Source organism: Amblyraja radiata, chromosome 5, assembly GCF_010909765.2.
Source record: "Amblyraja radiata isolate CabotCenter1 chromosome 5, sAmbRad1.1.pri, whole genome shotgun sequence".
In the NCBI taxonomy this organism is placed as follows: Eukaryota; Metazoa; Chordata; class Chondrichthyes; order Rajiformes; family Rajidae; genus Amblyraja; species Amblyraja radiata.
Genome location: NC_045960.1, coordinates 53,631,774 through 53,647,669, shown reverse-complemented (window position 1 = coordinate 53,647,669; position 15,896 = coordinate 53,631,774). Strand labels below are relative to the sequence as shown.

At 43.3% G+C, this 15,896-nt stretch overlaps 1 protein-coding gene across 1 annotated transcript in view; it reads right to left on the bottom strand.

The window, feature by feature from the left end:
- The window catches only part of rspo3 (R-spondin 3), an 82,596-nt gene that overhangs the window by 30,873 nt on the left and 35,827 nt on the right, over nucleotides 1-15,896 (bottom strand). The gene's annotated exons all lie outside the window — the stretch shown is intronic.

Genomic DNA, 15,896 nt, shown 5'->3' with positions numbered 1-15,896 from the left:
ATGCTTGGTTCTTTTGGTACAATGGGTTCCTTGCTGTTGTACAGCAGAGCTATAGCAATGTCTTGGAGCAGATTCTCATCAAAGCTTGGCACAATGGTACAGCAGTTAATGCTGATGCCTTATAGCTCCAATGGGGCTGATCTTGTGTGGTGACAGTGTGTTGTCTGTTCTCCCCACAACCACATAGGTTTCCTCCGGTGCTCTGGTTTCCACCCACATTCCAAAGGCATGTTGCTTGATGGGTTAATTGGCCACTGTCAATTGCCCCCATCTTGTAGGTGAGTGGTAAATCTGGGTGGAGTAGAGAGTAATTTGGGAAGAATAAAATAGGATTAGTGCAGGTGTGCATTGATGGCTGGTGCAGGCCTGGTGCAGGCCAGGTGGGCCCGGAGTGCCCGGAGTGCCCGGAGTGCCCGGAGTGCCTGTTGCTGAACTGCTTGACTCTCACTCAAATTATCATTGTTCCTATTCACTGAGATTTCATCTGTGTTAGTAATTTGTACAGAAGCCATTAAGATGATTAAAGTATTCTCCTTATTTGTTTTAATTAATTCAATTAAAATTGTATTTCCTGATTCCTATACATAGTTATCCTCCAACTAAACAACTGCAAACTGTTTTGATTGCACTATGGACTTTGGGCTTTGTTTTGTTCTTTGCACTAATTGGTTTTTTATTTTAATTTATTGAACATTTTTTATGTTTGCTTATTATATTATCTATTGAGTACTGTGTTTACAAACTTGCAGTGCTGCTGCAAGTAAGAATTACTTTGTTATGTTTTGGCAGATATGACGATAAAACACTCTTTGACTTATTCTGGGAGTCCTGGTCTGTTGACAATGTGTGGTTTAAATAACTGCTGAGAGTGAATCCTTCGGGTTTCTTAATTGTGTTGTTTTACTTTGGATTTCTTTTGATGCCTTAGCATCACCTTTTTCAGGGCTAGAACGATAACTTAAATGTTAGTACTCTGCCATTTGGTATTGGGATCACTACACATCTTAATGACAGGATGAAGCATTTTTGAAGTGCCAGCTCTTAACTTCCTTTTTGCAGGGTTTGCCAAGATACAGAAATCCATATCTTACCATGTAATGGATAACTTCAAGAACTTTGGAAGTGTTCAACATAGCAATGGATTAAGACATGCCCTATACATTACAATTTAAAATGTAAGTTCAAGAGAAAATGAAGCACTACTATGACCCCTTCTTTGCCCTGTAAAAATGACTTCCTTGAGACTTCATTCTGGTCCGCTGGCTATTCAGAAAATTAAATTTAAGACTTAAAACAAGATACACCAATCCAAAATTAATAAAGCATACTCTGGACAAAAAAGAATAAGAGGCAAACAGTAGAAGTCTGAGGACATGCTGAGTTTAAATTGTATGTAGTTCACTTTTGGTGAGTTCAAGCTTTGACCCCTCTGCGTATGTGAAATATAAACACTACAGCTCAAAGGATACAGTAATTAGTTTTGAGTTAATTTTAAAAGGCTACAGCCTGCTGGATAAATACGATAGAAAGGTCATTCGTTACATTGGTGTCCATTACCTATGCTTACAGCTGCGAGACTGCAGTGCTACCAGCTCCAGTCTGTAAGTACTCTGACCTAATCATAATTTGACTGGACCAGGGTCTCGCCTGGGAATTCAGATGTTTTTCTTTTATGCTGAGGGGAAATTTAAGACAAGAATTGTACCGCAGAAAGGTTAAATTACAGACATAAAACGCCCTTTAGTATTTCTACAATTCATTGCCAATTATTCCATAAAAAAGTTAAAACACTGGGTATTGCAGCTGCAAGATTTATTAACTTTCTTTTGCACCTATGGGAAATAACTCAGCTGAACTCTGCCAGTGGCTGTTTTTATTTAATTCATTATATTTCAAATCTGCACAATCAAATTGCAATTTCTTATTATTATGATTTTGTAGGCTGCTGCCTTATATTACACACTTTTTTGATTGAATAGGTTCTATCTTCATGTATGACTTCTGAGGTTTGAGAGTTCTTGGCTGGTTTCCCTGGCTCTTCCACCAATATTTGACAGTACTCGGAATATAAGCCAGGGACCCATTTGTCAAATCTTATTGAGGCCAAAAGTAATCTACACTCTTTATCAAAAAGTATTAGATTACTAAGAAGCAACTTGGCTTTGACCAGGCAAGTCCCTGTTCTTTCAATTTCTTTGGTAAATTAGAACATGGGTTGTGCAGTAAAAAATTAATTGCACCCACAATGTTTACATCAAGCCTGTTTGAACAAAGATTATTTCTAAATTTGGGAATAAATTCAAATGAAACTACTTGAGGTGGCGTCCATATACATATCCTCATTTTTGTTCATCGTCTAAATGATTTATGTCAAACATCTAAGGCTCCAATGAGACGGCATGCTGGCAGATTTGTGAGTACAGGTGACCCCTGCATTAAGGGGGTGAGGCGGGGGGGAAGGAATTGTGTTCCTCGAAAACAATCGCAATTTCTCATAACACAAAACCACGTCATCTGTGCACGTATCTAGAAACGTGAATTGAAAAAAAAGTATGTTTATTTATTTACTTTTCTTCATATAAATTACACAAAAGCAAATTTCATTCTATTTCTCCAATTTTTTGGGTCGTGAGTTGCGAATTCTGTAAGGGTGGAGTCCTGTTACCATAATGTGGGGGCTGCCTGTATAAACACTGGTGGTGACCAAGGTGACTCTGCATGTTCTGAACTTGAAATTATTTCAATTAGTATGAGTTCAAAATCTCAAAAGGTGGTCGCAAATGGCTCAAATAAATAATATTAAGCAGGGCTGACAACTGTCCTGCATTGAGCGTGAGAATCACGCATTTTGCCAAATTCTCACGCTGATCACAAATTTCTCATGCTCTGTGATGGAAACAGAAGCAACGGCGGGGACAGATGCAGACGGGAAGCGAGTGTTTGCCGGGCTGGCGAGTGTTTGCCAGGCTGGCGAGTCACTCGCTGCAGCTCCGGCCATGGAGCAGCCTCAGTGCAAGAATCCTGGGCCATCGGAGGCGTCGGAAGCGTTGGGCCGCTGCCGTGAGAGTCTCTGTGCCGAATTTGTCCAGGTGACCGGCATGGATCAGGCTGCGGCTCGGTGCATCCTGGAGGACAACCAGTGGTTGCTGTAAGTAAGTACCAAACACTGGGTAGAAACGGTGGATGATAGTGGCCTTCAAATGGGGGTGATTGGAGAAAGCATCCTGCTTGCCTGCTAGATTTTCACTTACTGTAACTGCAGGAAAAATGTTCCCGATGTTGGGGGAGTTCAGAACCAGGGGTCACAGTTTAAGAATAAGGGGGAGGCCAGTTAGGATTGAGATGAGGACAAACTTTCTTCACGCAGAGAGTTGTGAATCTGTGGAATCTGCCACAGAAGGCAGTGGAGGCCAATTCACTCGATGTTTTCAAAAGAGAGAGTTACGTTTAGTTCTTGGGGCTAGCAAAATCAAGGGATATGGGGAAAAAACAGGAAAGAGGGACTGATTTTAGATGAACAGTCAAGATCATATTAAATGGCAGTGCTGGCTCGAAGGGCCGAATGGCCTATTCCTGCACCTATATTCTATGTTTCTATGCTTGAGTATATGGCAATAAAACTCGATCACTTGATTTTGAAGCATTCATGAACGGTGGAGGTATAATGTAGTCATAGAGTGATACAGTGTGAAAACAGGCCCTTCGGCACAACTTGCCCACACCCGCCAACATGTCCCAGCTACGCTACCTGCTTTTGGTTCATATCCCACTAAACCTGTCCTATCCATGTATCAGTCTAACTGTTTCTTAAATGTTTGGATAGTCCCTGCCTCAACTGCTTCCTCTGGCAGCTTGTTCCATACACCAAAAGTTACCCCGTTAAAAGTTACCTCTTAAAAATAATTCAAACAAAAAACATTGAAATCATACTTTTATAATGCACTAATACATGATTTTAATACATAAAATTTCAAAAAGTTCCTTCCATAGGAAGGAGTCCCTCACCCCCTCCCACACCCACACCCCACTCGGTTGCTCCACTCCCTCGCCGGGTGCCCCCAAGGTCGGTGATCAGTGATCGCTCAGACTCCCCACTTTCAAAAACGCTCCATGGCCCCTGGTTCAGACAGAGAGCACTGCCAGATGTGAACGGGGTACTGAGGCCAATTGTCCGTGATGTCTGGATCCCAATGCTCAGCTCTTCATGTTTCGGAGTTGGCTAATGTGATTGATTTGTAATTAGCCTGCTTTGTAATTAGTTGACAAAACGTTAATTTATTAATCCGGAGTATTCAGGGGGATGGGATAAGTGTAATATTAAAATGACATGCAAGGTGTCAGGCTGTCTGTCACAACATACAGCCCCGATACCCCATTAATTCCTTCAGTTAAATATTGGGAAGGTAGCACTATTGTCATTTGCCACTCAACTATTATGCTTGTTCACCTCACTGACTATTTCTACCCCCCCCCCCCCCCAAATTCCATTGACAGGTTGAATAGAAATGTCGCCAATCTTGTTGTTTTATTAATTGAACATGTAGTATGTTTATTTATTTACTTTTCTTCAAATAAATTACACAAAATCAAATTTCATTCTATTTCTCCAATTTTTTGGGTCGTGAGTTGCGAATTCTGTAAGGGTGGAGTCCTGTTACCATAATGTGGGGGCTGCCTGTATAAACACTGGTGGTGACCAAGGTGACTCTGCATGTTCTGAACTTGAAATTATTTCAATTAGTATGAGTTCAAAATCTCAAAAGGTGGTCGCAAATGGCTCAAATAAATAATATTAAGCAGGGCTGACAACTGTCCTGCATTGAGCGTGAGAATCACGCATTTTGCCAAATTCTCACGCTGATCACAAATTTCTCATGCTCTGTGATGGAAGCAGAAGCAACGGCGGGGACAGATGCAGACGGGAAGCGAGTGTTTGCCGGGCTGGCGAGTGTTTGCCAGGCACGAACGTTCATCTAAAATCAGTACCAAAATCAGAAATGCATTTCGTTGTCTCTGTACTGTACACTGACAATGACAATTAAAATTGAATCTGAATCTGAGATGAACCTCCTCTCGGAGCGTAATCAGATGGAAACTGATTCAGATGCGATGTTTAAGAGCTTGTTCAAAGAAGGGGCATATTTTAAAGGAGTGACAGAGATACTTGCAGGGGAATGTGTGAGGAGGTTATTATTTGTCTTTAGTTTTAGCTTGAACCAGGACATCTGAAGATTCAAAGTTTAATATAGTAATTGTGCTGATACTGACTCCAACCAACCACGTAATGAATATCATCCATTCTGGAGGTTTTATTTTTCTGATGCCATTTAAACTTCACTTGGATTTCAATCACTTCAATGTGAAAGTAATTGGGAATGGGGTGCATTGGAACAAAATTTGCCCTCGGTACATATTGGAGGAAATATTTATCACAAATAGGGGAGACATTTGGGAAGATCTTATTCAATTTAGATTTAGAGTAATAAAGTCTATGCAGCATTTTAAATTGTATTAGCGAGTCCCTAACATTAAGGGAACATTTGTGTATATATAGAATGCTTTCCTCCCAACTATCTTAAAATTTTTTTAGACAGTTCATCTTCCCAAGCTCGCCTAATTATTTCCGATGATGGAGTTTGTAAATTTAAAAGGGTATTATAAAGGTACGATATTAACTTATTTGAATCCGACTTTCTATTCAAGCATTCGTCTAGTATGTCTGGAACCATATATTGACAGTCTTGTGTGTGTGATTTCACATAGTCTTGTATTTGAAGATATCTAAAGCATTGGTTACCTTTCAGATGATATTTCGACTGTAATTCTTGAAATGAGAGGAGAGTCCCCATCTCATAAATGTCTCCCAGCTTTTTAATTCCTAAGCTTTCCCATTGTATAAACGCCTTGTCAAAAGTAGACGGTTTAAACGAGGGATTATTGGCGATTGGTAATAATCTGATTTCCATACATGAATATACTAAGATCATTCATGTGCTGCACCTGTTGATCAGAGCCTCGCTCTACTGCGGAATGTAATTAGGAATGTAATTTAGCCTAACCATATTCATAGCTAATCCAATTTAAAGCATAAATATTGCATTCCAGTGTAAGTTAAAAGACTCGCTACAGTATGCACCAGATTGCACAATTTCAAGCTGAAAAATGCAAAAGCTCCGAATCAATGGGAGGAGGGACACCCCACTCTCACCCCCCCCCCCCCCCCCCCCCCCCCCCCCCACTACCCTCACACCACCCTCACACCACCCCCTCCCCCCTCTGTCGCTACACTCTCTCGGGCTTGGTCTCTCACAATTTCTCACTCCCACCTCTCACCCAATGTTGGTAGCCCTGTGTTAAGATTACTCTGGACTAGATTTGCTGCAGGGACAAAAGAGACTTCCAATCGTGGAATCTGGAACACGAACAATAATAATCAGCTGGAGGAGATCAGCAAATCAAGCAGCATCTGCAGGGAGAAAGTTGTCAAAAGATCCTGATAGGTTTAGATGCTGGGTTTTGACCCAAAACATTGCTAATTCGTTTTGCTCTGCAAATGTTGCTCGATCTGCAGCTCCTCCAGCAGATTGTTGTTGTTCTTGATTTGCTGCAGTGTGGTAACATTAGATTTCCAGGGGGGGGGGGGGGGGGGGGGGGCACGCTACAACGTCCTTCTACAGAATTTATTTCAAAACATTCAAGCTCCAAGAATAGGTTTCAGTGAATGGCTTTTACATTTTTGAGGTTTATATTTTACTGTAACACTAGTTCCCCAATATATTTTTGAATAAATTATAACTCAAACAGTGAATTGTGCTTTGTAAAGTGAAGGAATTTTGAAATAAAGTTAACCTGCTAACAGGATTGTATTATTAAACATCTGAAAAATCCTGTTCCCATTGTAACTTTGTCACTGTCTGTTTCCTTGTGCAGCAGCCCTAGCATTCCTGCACCACTAATCCTTCCCACTAATTAAGATCTTATCGTCACATCTACTTTACACTGACTAGTTGTTGAGTGAAATGAGTTGTTAGGACAGAGGTGCTTTACTTTTCCCCCCAATTCTTCTTAATTAAATTTGATTCCATGTCAGAAGGAACTGAGAAGCTAAAAGGCAAAGTATACAGTAAAAGAAAAAGGCTTGCGTTTAGCTCCCGTCGTGACTATAAGATGTTCCAAAGTGCTTTATATCCAATTAAGTATTGCTTTATTGTAACCACTACTTTATGCAGGGAAAGCAATTGCTGAATTGCACAAAGTATGATCCTGTACAGAGGGTAATGTGACAGTGTTGTTGATTGAGAGATAAATATTCACCAAGGAGAACTCCCTGGATTTTTTTTGAAACACTGTCATTATATTTTCTTTGAGTTAAATTAAATTAAATTAAATTTCTTTATTTATATAGCACATTTTTAGTCAACTTGCATTGACCCCAAAGTGCTTCACATAATTACATCCACACACACAGGCAAAGGTGGGTGAAGTGTCTTGCCCAAGGACACACACAGGCAAAGGTGGGTGAAGTGTCTTGCCCAAGGACACAACGACAGTATGCACTCCAAGCGGGATTCGAACCAGCTACCTTCCGGTTGCCAGCCGAACACTTAGCCCATTGTGCCATCTGTCGTCAAGTTAAGTAGATTGAGTGGACAGGATCCTGGTTTAGGGTTTGCATGTGTAAGATTCCCAACAATACAAGTCTTTTTTAATACAACAAATGGATGCCAGTAAATAATCTCCAATTTTTGCAGAAAACTCCAATGATCTTCCACCCTTTTGGCGAGAAGTCCCGTGAAACTGCCAAGGTAACAAAGTCAAATCTAGTTGTGTTGGTTGTACTTTATCTATTGACCTCCCCTCAATGTCTTTGGATGGAACTACCATTACGGAATCTCGTAACAAACCTGTTACTGCTTCATCATTGAGAAAATGGAATTTGTGTGGTGGCTGGCATGCTGAGTGGAGAGAGGAGCAAGAGGGTGTATATCCAGGTCCAGAACAGCAAATGGTATACAAGTGTACCTGCACCTTTAAGATCTGAGTGTACCATGTGGTATAACATTATTGTATCCAGGGCTGCCAACTCTCACGCTTTGAGCGTGAGAATCACGCCCTCAAGCAAACTCTCACGCCCTCACGCTGATCAGAAATTTCTCACGCTCTGTGGTGAGAAATTATGTGACCAACAAAAATTTCAAAACTCGGATAAACTGCATGGTCCGCGGGCGTTGGAGAGCCGGGGCTGAGGGAGGGATGGAAGCAGCGGGCGGATACAGATGCGGGGAGCCGGGGCTGGTGAGTTTGCGGGGCTGACGAGTATTTGCGCGGCTAGCGAGTCGCTCGCTGCAGCTTCGGCCATGGAGCGCTCCGGACAGTGCGAGTGTCCCGGGCCGCGGAGGCGGCGGAACGCGCCGCAGGCCGCGAGAGTCTCTGTGCCGAAGGGACAGACTCTCAAAGGGAGGTGGAGAGAGAGAGAGAGAGACAGGGAGGAGACAGGGAGGAGACAGGAGAGGGGGGGGGATGAGAGGGGGGTGTGAGAGGGAGAGAGAGGGAGGACAGGGGGGGGTATGGAGCGATAGAAGAGGGAGAGGGGGAAAGAGGTAGGGAGAGAGGGGGGGGGAGAGAGGGGGACAGATAGAGATGGGGGAGAGGGAAGAAGATGGAGAGAGAGATGGTAGGAAGGGAATGGGACGAGAGGGGGAAGAGAGGTGGTGAAAGAGAGAGGGGGAAGGGGAGGGAGGGGGAAAGAGAGAAACTGGGGAAAGAGAGGAGATGGGGGGGGGCAAAGAGAAAGAGGAGATAGAGACAGAGGAGAAAGAGAGAGGGGAGAGGAGCAAGGGGTGAGGAGTGAGGTGGGAGGGAAGATATGGGGGGAGAGGAGAAGGAAAGAGAGAGAGAGGGGGGAAGAGGAGAGAGGGGGGGAAGAGAGAGAGAGAGGGGAGAGTGTGTGGAGAGGGAGGGAGAGAGGGGGAGATAGAGAGGGAGGGAGAAAGAGAGAGAGAGGGGTGGAAGCGAGGGGGAGAGAGGATAGAGAGAGGATAGAGAGAGGATAGAGAGAGGATAGAGAGAGAGGGGGAGGAGAGGAGAAGGGGAGAGAGAGGAGTTAGGGAAAGAGAGGGGAGAGAGAGGTTAGCGGAAAGAGAGGGGAGAGAGAGGGAGAGAGGGGGGTAGAGAGGAGAGAGGGGACGAGAGAGGTGGGGAGAGTGAGGTGGGAGGGAGAGAGGGGGAAGAGAGAGAGAGGGGGAGAGAGAGGGGAAGAGACGGGGAGAGAGAGGGAAGAGAGAGAGAGAGGAGGAGAGAGAGAGAGGGGGAGAGAGGGAAGAGAGAGGGAAGGGGGAGAGTGAGAGGGGGAGACAGGGGAGAGAGAGGGGTGAGAGGAGAGAGAGAGGGAGAGAGGAGAGAGAGAGAGAGGGGAAAGAGAGATGGAGGGGAGAGATAGAGGGGGAGAGAGAGAGGGGGGTTGAGAGGAGAGAGAGTGCATCCTGGAGGACAACCAGTGGCTGCTGGAAGTAAGTACCAAGCACTGGGTAGAAACGGTGGAAGGTAGTGGACTTCAAATGGGGGTGGTTGGAGAAAGCATCCTGCTTGCCTGCTAGATTTTCACTTACTGTAACTGCAGGAAAAATGTTCCCGATGTTGGGGGCGTTCAGAACCATGGGTCACAGTTTAAGAATAAAGGGGGGGCAGTTAGGACTGAGATGAGGACAAACTTTCTTCACGCAGAGAGTTGTGAATCTGTGGAATTCTCTGCCACAGAAGGCAGTGCAGGCCAATTCACTGGATGTTTTCAAGAGAGAGTTACATTTAGTTCTTGGGGCTAACAACATCAAGGGATATGGGGAAAAAACAGGAAAGAAGTACTGATTTTAGATGAATAGCCATGATCATATTGAATGGCAGTGCTGGCTCGAAGGGCCGATGGCCTATTCCTGCACCTATTTTCTATGTTTCTATGCTTGAGTATATGGCAATAAAACTCGATCACTTGATTTTGAAGCATTCATGCATGGTGGAGGTATAATGTAGTCATAGAGTGATACAGTGTGAAAACAGGCCCTTCGGCGCAACTTGCCCACACCCGCCAACATGTCCCAGCTACACTACCTGCTTTTGGTCCATACCTCCAAACCTGTCCTATCCATGTATCAGTCTAACTTTTTCTTAAATGTTGGGATGGTCCCTGCCTCAACTACCTCCTCTGGCAGCTTGTTCCATACACCCATCACCCTTTGTGTGGATAAAGTTACCCCTTAAAAAGTTACCTCTTAAAAATACTTCATACAAAAAACATTGAAATCATACTTCTACAGTGCACTAAAACATGATTTTAATACATCAAATTTCAAAAAGTTCCTACCCTTGGAGGGGGGGACCCCCTTCTTCCACACCCTCTCCCCACTCGGTTGCTCCACTCCCTCACCGGGTACCCCCAAGGCCAGTGGTCAGTGATCGCACAGCCTCCCCCCTTTCAAAAACGCTCCAATCCAATTTAAAGCATATATATTGTATTCATGTGTAAGTTAAAAGACTCGCTGCAGTATGCACCATATTGCACAATTCCAATGGGAAGGGGACACCCTCCTCCCACCCCCCCCCCCCTCCCCCCCCCCCCCCCCCACCCCCCAGGCAGCTTCTGTGAAAAGTGAAACTGAATTAATATTTCAGGATCCTTTGACATGAAGCACAGACACTGTTTGACCTGCTGCTTGTTACCAGCATATGCTGTTTTTATTCTACAATTATTCCTCGTTTGTAGGAAGTGGTATTAAGACTCTTAATATTGTTAAAATTGTGATTTGGAAGTTTTTGTTCAATTGATAGGAATTCTAATTTTTGACAAAGTTTGCAAATGTTGACGAAAGCAAATGTGTAAGTGCATGGTTTCTTCAGGCTTCATAAGGTGCAGTTATTGAATTGCTGTATTCATAACCCCAAGTGTAAAGTACGATAATAATAAATTTGAATCAATCCCTTTTTAATTATGTACTAGACGAACTTGTCTATGAATTGAACAGCACAGTAGGAGAGTCTGAAATTATTTTTTTGGATCCTTATAGTAGGTATTGATCAAAAGTACAGATTTTCACCTCTCATATCCTGATCATACAATAATAATAATAATAATAATAATGGATGGGATTTATATAGCGCCTTTCTAGAATACTCAAGGCGCTTTACATCGCATTATTCATACACTCCTCAGTCACACTCGGTGGTGGTGAGCTACTTCTGTAGCCACAGCTGCCCTGGGGCAGACTGACGGAAGCGTGGCTGCTAATCTGCGCCTACGGCCCCTCCGACCACCACCAATCACTCACACACATTCACACACAGGCAAAGGTGGGTGAAGTGTCTTGCCCAAGGACACAACGACAGTATGCACTCCAAGTGGGATTCGAACCGGCTACCTTCCAGTCGCCAGCCGAGCACTTAGCCCATTGTGCCATCTGTCGTCATACAATGGTCAGATGCAAGCTCAGGACTTCCTTTAAGTTTGTTTTCTATCATATTGTACTAACTACTTGAACAGGTTTGGAATCCCTTCCCTTGCCCTTCTTGGAATATGACAAATGTTTAGTGCAAGACATGGTTTAACATGGTTATCATCTAAACGAACCAAAATAACCACAAAAAAACTAACCTCAGGTGCAAATCTGTTAAATAACTCTGTAGGATCCAAAAGTACATAATACGGGAGCTTCTACTTATTTAATTGTTCCTCGGATTTGAGGATGACTTTAATGAGGATATTGCCAGAACTCAAGGGACTGAGCTAGAAGAAGCTTAGATTAGATTCGTTTATTGTCATTCAGACCTTTCGATCTGAACGACATTTTGAAGAGTTTGAGCAGGCTAGGACTTTATTCCTTGGAGTGCAGGAGGATGAGGGGTGATCTTATAAAGGTGTACAAATCATGAGAGGAATGTACAGTCTTTTTCCCAGAGAGGGGAATCGCGAACCAGAGGACACAGATTTAAGGTGAGGAGAGAAAGATTTAATAGGAACCTGAGGAGTAACTTTTTACACAAGGGTGTTGGGTGTATGGAACAAAAGGGTAGTTGAGGCAGGTACAATTATAATTTTTAAGGGATATTTGGACAGGTACATGGATAGGATAGGTTTAGAGGGTTAATGGGCCAGGCACGAGCAGGTGGGGCTAGTGTAGATGTGACACGTTGGTCGGCGTGCGCAAGTTGGGTCAAAGGGGTATTTTTTCCGTGCTGTATGACTGTCGTGCTTTCTCTACAGTTCTATGAATTCTGAGGTGGCTGATGAGGCCAATGTGAGACTTGTCATGGACTACACCATGAGGTTCTTGGCAGGATGAGCAAGTGAGTAGTTTGGGAAGTATATGCTTTTCTGTCATTTACATTGGGCTTCTGTGCTACATAAACGTGAGGTTCATAATGCCATTCAATAAATTTGGAGTTGTTAAAGGCCAGGCATTCCTACGAGTCAGAATGATACACATTTTTGATGAGGCCTTGAGAATGTCTTTGAACCATTTCCTTTGTTTACCTGGTAATATCTTGATCTACCTCAAGGGTAGGCTATTTAGGACTGAGATGAGGAAAAACCTTTTCACCCAGAGAGTTGTGAATCTGTGGAATTCTCTGCCACAGAAGGCAGTGGAGGCCACTTCACTGGATGTTTTCAAGAGAGATTTAGCTCTTAGGGCTACAGGAATCAAGGGATATGGGGAAAAAAGCAGGAACGGGGTACTGAGTCTGAAGAAGGGTTTTGACCCGAAACGTTGCCTATTTCCTTCGCTCCATAGATGCTGCCTCACCCGCTGAGTTTCTCCAGCATTTTTGTCTGCCTACTGATTTTAGATGATCAGCCTTGATCATATTGAATGGTGGTGCTGGCTCGAAGGGTCGAATGGCCTACTACTGCATCTATTTTTCCATGTTTCTTTGTGATGCTGACTTCTACAGCAAAATGTGCTTCAGACAGGCAGAGGTAATATTTCAAGAACATTCTCAGGGCCACTTCAAAAATATTGTCGCATTCTGACATAGGAATTTTTGGAATAACTTAAAATAAATCAAAGATGCACAAATAAAATTAAAATAAATTATGCTATTTTAACTCTAAACATTCAAAGTTGATAGAAACAAAGTCGGTTTAATAGGTTTCAGACATTTCCCTCTCATGGGTGGGGCAGCAGGAGGGTTAATAATGGTAATGTAAAATTTGACACAACCAGTGTCAACTGAACACTATCAGTTTAACTAGAGAAGACTTGGGGAATTAAATAATAGTTTGAGGTCAATTATTATATTTAAGTGAGGCCTTGTTCCTCAGATTTTGGAAGGCAGTGAGATTTGTGAGGTTCTTTTCTTACGTTCAGTTTGCTCTGAGCTCTTTAAACACCTGTCAAAGAGTTAGAGTCATACAGCATGGAAACAGGCCCTTCGGCCCAACTTGCCCATGCTGAAAAAGATACCCACTGATGCTTGTTCTACTTGCCCGTATTTGGTCCATATCCATCTAAACCTTTTCTATCTATGTACCCGTCTAAATGTATGTTAAATGGTGTTATGGTTTCTGCCTCCACTAGCTCACCTGGCAGCTTGTTCCATATACCCACCACCTTCAGTGTGAAAAAGTTGCCCTTCAGGTTCCTATCAAATCTTTCCTCTCTCACCTGAAACTTATGTCCTCCGGTTCTTGATTCCCCTACCCCGGATAAAAGACTCTCTGCATTCACCGTATCTATCTCCCTCATCATTTTATAAACCTTTATAAGATCACCCTCTCAGCCTCCAGCACTCTAAGGAATAAAATCTGAGCCTGCCCAACCTCTCATAGCTCAAGCCCTCCTGGCAACATCCTTGTAAATCTTCTCTGCACCTTTTCCAGCTTAATAACATCCTTCCTCTAGCGTAGTGATGAAAACTGAACACAATACTCCAAATTCCACACCAACATCTTGTATGACATCTTGTGTAACATCCCAGCTTCTAAAAATAAAAAGGAATTGCAGATGCTGGTTTATACCAAGGAGAGACATAAAATGCTGGAGTAACTCAGTGGATCAGGCAGCATCTCTGGAGAAAATGGATAGGTGACATTTCGGGTCAGGAACCTTCTTTAGACTGATTGTAGGGGATGAGGGAATTGGAAACAAGGAAAGACCAGCACATCAGGACTGGCAACAGATGACTTCAGGCAGGGTGAAACAGTTACTGAGTCTGCGTTTGGTCACACCAATGTACAGGAGCCCACATTGGGAATACCGGATGCAGTAGTTGAGGTTAGAGGAACTACATATGAACCTCTGTCTCACCTCTGCTTCATTCTGTGAGGCCAATTCTCTATCCAGTCAGCTAGTTCTCCCTGGTCCAGTGCTTTGGATTTCCCAGGCCTCGGGAAACCAGACAGCTGAAGGGAGCTTAGAACTGTGTAAGAAGGAACTGCGGATGCTGTTTTAAACCGAAGATAGACACAAAACGTTGGAGTAACTCAGCGGGTCCCTTTATTTTCATTGAAAACTTAGAAAATAGGTGCAGGAGGAGGCCATTCGGCCCTTCGAGCCAGCACCGCCATTCATTGTGATCATGGCTGATTGTCCCCTATCAATAACCCGTGCCTGCCTTCTCCCCATATCCCTTGACTCCACTAGCCCCTAGAGCTCTATTTAACTCTCTCTTAAATCCATTTTCCCCTGACTCTCAGTCTGAAGAAGGGTCTCAACCTGAAACACCACCTATTCCTTTTCTCTGACCTGCTGAGTTACTCTGGATTTTTGTGTCTATCTTTGGAGTTTGGAACTGCCAGATTCAGCAATTAAATACTTTCCATGCTCTTCAAGCAAACCTCCATTATCTCTCTCCCACAGATTTCTCCTTTCCCATGGCCTTTCTCCTTGGGTGTTCACAAATTGTTTATTAAAAAACCCACGACAGGTAATTCTGCATTTTCTGCTTACAAAACATGCTTTTTGGCTGCCTCCTGCTCAGCAACTCTTTTCAAGGCTATTCCCAGCCTTACTTTTCACAACATTGATATATGCTCAGAGGCAGCAAAACCTTTTTGGATTATTTGAGCACAAACAACAAAGTGTGTATGGTCATTCAGAGAAGCATGAAGCAAATTGCCTGGTTTCACTGAATAAATGTAACATATGTTATTGATTGCTTGGAGTTAGTAATTTGTTGATTACTTCAGCTTTTTATAGTCACTTCAACAGGATTCCTACTTTGCGTAACATTTCACATATGTTTGCCAGAAGCCTGAGATTAAGTGGTCTTTCATCAGCAGGAATACAGAGAGCATTACAGTTAAATATTGAAAGAGTAACAATTTAACGGATATTCAAATGCAAAAATTAAATGCTTACTTTCCTAGTTATCAAACAAATAAAACAGCGAATAGACACAAAGTGCTGGAGTAACTCGGTGGGTCAGGCAACATCTCTGGAGAAGTCCTGGGATGGCAGGACTTTCATATGAGGAAAGACTGGATAGACTCGGCTTGTACACGTTGGAATTCAGAAGATTGAGGGGGGATCTTATAGAAACCTACAAAATTCTTAAGGGGTTGGACAGGCTAGATGCAGGAAGATTATTCCCGATGTTGGGGAAGTCCAGAACTAGGGGTCACAGTTTAAGGATTAGAGGGAAGACTTTTAGGACCGAGATGAGGAAATCATTTTTTACACAGAGAGTGGTGAATCTGTGGAATTCTCTGCCCCAGAAGGTAGTTGAGGCCAGTTCATTGGCTATATTTAAGAGGGAGTTAGATGTGGCCCTTGTGGCTAAAGGGATCAGGGGGTATGGAGAGAAGGCAGGGATGGGATACTGAGTTGGATGATCAGCCATGATCATATTGAATGGCGGTGCAGGCTCGAAGGGCCGAATGGCCTACTCCTGCACCTATTTTCTATGTT